The sequence below is a fragment of the Ranitomeya imitator genome, chromosome 4 (genome assembly GCF_032444005.1).
Source record: "Ranitomeya imitator isolate aRanImi1 chromosome 4, aRanImi1.pri, whole genome shotgun sequence".
In the NCBI taxonomy this organism is placed as follows: Eukaryota; Metazoa; Chordata; class Amphibia; order Anura; family Dendrobatidae; genus Ranitomeya; species Ranitomeya imitator.
The window spans coordinates 122,852,483-122,856,970 of NC_091285.1; the positions used below are offsets into that span (position 1 = coordinate 122,852,483).

Consider the following 4,488-nt stretch of genomic DNA (forward strand, 5'->3'; position numbering starts at 1 on the left):
GTTAAGGGTTCAGTCAGTCGTAACGGTTTGCTGATTGAACCGGCCAGCTGCCTGACATGGCTGATGCGACCAATCAGCGCGGGTGACAGGCCTGATTAAAATGCCCGCTCCTTACTCCCCGCAGTGAAGGCCCGTCGTCCGCATACTCCCCTGTCACTAATTAACTTTACCGGCAGTATCCATTGCCGCCGTTAATGTTAACCAATTTTTAATATTGACACTGCATATGCCGCATCAATATTAAAAATAGAATACATTTATTTATTTCAAATTAGTCACCCATGTTTGCCGTTTGTAACGCCCGACAATTACGCTTATCGTCGGAACTGCCATGACGTCACGGTCATGTGACCGAGACGTCATCACAGGTCCTGCGAGCTGAGCAACCATGGGAACATAACCTGCCTTGGAGTAGAAGGTAAGCCGTGTCTACTATATTTTTCCTTTTTTTAAAAAAAATCTGGGATACACCTGGATGGGCATTATACTACTCCACTATGAAACATTGCCCGGGCATGGCCAATCGACTACATTTCTGTGTTCTGTATACTTCGTACTTGCCAAAATAAATGGCTGGGCAATAAACTACGTGGCTGTATAGTACGTGAATATGCATGTTTTCTAAACTAGGTGTGTGAATAGGTACTATACTTACTCTCGGCTTTCAAGGACAGGTCGCAGGAATTGCAAAATACGATTGTATTTGTAGATTGAGGTCCTTGAAGCTGCAGCACCACTACGAGTCTGTCCCTCCTTTTTCAGGCCCCTCTTGAAACGGTACTTCATGTAGCGCCATCTGGTCTTCAATTGTTTAACTGTGTATAAAGTTAAAAAAAAAAATTAGTTTGAGAGAAAATATTTAAATTGATAACGCAACCGTGTGCAATCCCAATAGAAGACATCACAGACGGTTGTGTATCCTGGCATGATGGGTCAGAGCAGCATTATGGAAATACTTACGAAATTTATCTTTGCCCGCGGGGGAAGCGCTGTCGAAGCCATCCCACAGCGATTTTGCCACCTCAATCCACAAACGGCGCAACACGCCCTGGTCCGCGTGCCGGGGGTCACGGCTGTCCCACAACGGGCCTCGCTCCTGAATGGATGCAACCATGAGGTCTATGTCCAAGGGGTCATCATGGGCCCGTTGTGAAACCTAGAATAATTGGAAAATATTAATGTTTGCAAGATAAAAATTGTTCTCCCTACCTCCTCCACCACCACCTACCACCTCCACCACCCCCCCTCCCACCACCCCCCATATCCCCCCAAAAAAAAGGTAAAGAAAAAAAAGGAATAGGTTTGACATAAAAACTTACTCGCCATCCTGCCACCACAGCTTGTTCCTGTGGTCTCTGCTCCTGAGGGCTATGTTCCTCCTGACTCTCCTCCTCACTTGAAGAAGCCTGTAAAATAGTTTAAAAAAAGTTGAGTGACCCATCTACAAATGACACCGAATAGTAAGCAACAGTAGATCATGTACTCACCGGACTCCTCAGCGGTGGGGTGGGGCTTGACTCGCTGGCCATTACTAATATGCAATTCTGAAATAAAAAACAAAATAAAATTTATCCTATGCACAATACAGCGGAACATAGTAAAATATAAAAAAAAAAAAACATTTACATTTCAACCACAAAGAACATTGCACTAATGCCAACTGAACTAACGCTGAGCAAACAACACTGCCACATTGAAACCAAAAACAATGGCAGAGACAACACAATGCCAGAGTAAACAAAAGCCTAAAGATAACAAAACAAATACACAACAGACCCTATGTCGTAATCCAAAAAGACAGTTTTGTTTAAAAAAATGTTTACTACATTGATTGCAAAAAGTCAAAAGAAAAGCAAAACCATACCGCCATACGTGACAATTTAAAAAAAACAAAAAAAAAAAAAACGCTAAATATAAAGACCTTAAATACCAAACTGATTAAAAAAGCAAACATTTATATTTCAAAAAGCAAAAAAAAATTTGGAACAACAGTATGCGCGGAGCAACCCAAAAAACACAATAGATTTTTGAATGAAAAAAATTAACAACCCCAAAAAATAAAGGACAGAAACGGCAATCCTGGATACGCCACCATACTTTACAATAAAACCGACAGGGCCGGAGACAATAAAAGGCCATACAATGCCATACATCACAACCAGAAACATACAACAATGTCTTTACACAACCACAGTGCAGAACATAATACACAACTTGCAAAAAAAATTATTACATTTAATAAAAGGGCGCAGAATCATTCTATACTACCATACTTTACAATAAAACTGACAGGGCTGGAGACAATAAAAGGCCATACAATGCCATACATCACAACCAGAAACATACAACAATGTCTTTACACAACCACAGTGCAGAACATAATACACAACTTGCAATAAAAATTATTACATTTAATAAAAGGGCGCAGAATCATTCTATACTACCATACTTTACAATCAAACCAACATGGCCGGAGACAATAAACGCCATCATATAACGCAAGAAAAATACATCACAAATGAATACAAAATACACCCCCAAACCAATAAATGGAAAAGAAAAATCTATCCTGGAAAGAACAATAATCAAGGCCGGAGTCAATGAAACGCCATCCTATACAACGCCATACATCACAACCAGACTAAAAATACAACAATGTCTTTACACAACCACAGTGCAGAATATAATACACAACTTGCAAAAACAATTTAAAAATAAAACATGTAGAAAATGCACAGAATCATTCTATACTTACATCTCTGGACAGCAGATGAAGATGTCTGGTCTGGTGTGTTGTCTGTAGATGCTGCAGCAGAAGTGACAAACAATCCAAACATTTTCTTTATATATGGGGGATGTTTTTATCACTGTCTTCACTGTCTAGACACTGTCTAGACACTTTTTTGTGTAATTTTATTTAACGACGCATGCGTCGCACAACGCACGCACGACGCACGCACTTGCGTCACGTGCGTTGTCAATTGGTTTCAATGGAAAATTGTAACGCAATGACTACGCACGAGCGATGCAAGTGCGACGCATGCGTTTTTTAGACGCTACAAAAATGCAACATGTAGCGTCTCCGACGCCACCCAGGTGCGGTGAAACGACGCATGCGTCGTGCGTTTTCGCAAAAACGCATGACAACGCAACGCATGCGTCCCCAATGATAAAGATAGGGGTGCATGACGCATGCGTCGTTGTGCGTCGACGATGCTGCGTCGCATGACGCTAATGTGAACGTAGCCTTATTATGTTGCTATGTTACTATGTAGTCCTCGGTTCCAACCCCATCAAGGACAGCATCTGCAAAGAGTTTGTATGTTCTCCCCGTGTTTGCGAATGTCTCCTCCCAGTACTTGTTTTTCTTCCCACACTCCAAAGACATATTGATAGGAAATTTCGTTTGTGTGCCCCAATGGGGACAGTGCCACTAATGTCTGTAAAGCGATGTGGAAAAATTGGCGCTACATAAGTGATAAAAAAATGAATAAATAGAAACTGAAGCCACTCTTTTGTTGTATCTGCCCATAATTTTGGGAAATATTTGGTCTCAAAGTTGAATCTCCTTCATTTGTGTTGCCTAAATTTGGCACAGCTCTCAGAGCACCAGGCCTACACCTGTCACTTATCCACCAGTTACTGATCAAACTTTAAGCAAGGAATACTGCTCCAAGCCCCATACAATGCTTAACTGTGGCATGGTTTAACGACCACGCTATTAGAACAAAGAATTTATACTGTGAAAAGTAGACTCAATAATAATAGACACCACAATAGGGCAGTACGGTGGCTCTGTGTTTAGCACTGCTGTCTTGCAACACTAGGATCCTGGGTTCAAATCCCACCAAGAACAACATATGCAAGGAGTTTGTATGTTCTTGCTGTATTTGTGTGGGTTTACTCCAGGTACTCCGGTTTCCTCCCACACTCAAAACACATAATAATAGCAAATTTAGATTGAGCCACATTTGTGACAAAGACCGCTGCGTCGGTCGAAACGCGTTGCTTACCTCATGGGCTATGGTGTTGTCCCAGGAGTCCTCTCTGTATTTTATTATGCGAGATTAAAGTTTGGAAAATTTTAATGAAGCTGGAGCTATCTTTTCTCCCTTTTTGTCTATGGATTTCCTCCACGTCTTGTCAGGACGGAGTTCCGGGCTTCTCATATGATCGGTGAGCTGGCTTCCTCTGTGTTGCTTGTTACAGCAGAGTCTGACCACAAAAGAATGACAACCTCAGATGAGGCATAATTTTTTTAGCACGGTAGTAACAGTACAAATTTATATTTTATCAAGTGTACCCCTGTACGGAAAACAATATCAGCACTCAAAAATGTCAACTTGACATCTAGCATGTTGTGTAACGTTACTAACAGAAGAACATATTTTTTAACTGTGGATAAGACCTATATACAATCAAACATATGCTTATAACCATTTCAAACTCAGATCAAGCCCGCTGTATTACATTTGTAGCAGAATTTTT

The 4,488-nt window shown here is 41.1% G+C and overlaps 1 long non-coding RNA gene across 1 annotated transcript; it reads right to left on the bottom strand.

Annotated features, from left to right (window-relative positions):
- Nucleotides 1–796: 796 nt before the first annotated feature.
- LOC138673969 (uncharacterized) lies at nt 797–2,799 on the bottom strand. Its single transcript, XR_011320398.1, has 3 exons — nt 2,756–2,799; nt 961–1,156; nt 797–815 (listed from the first exon to the last, which is right to left on the bottom strand). It is a non-coding gene; the product is annotated as an uncharacterized lncRNA (long non-coding RNA).
- Between the last annotated feature and the right edge of the window lie 1,689 nt (nt 2,800–4,488).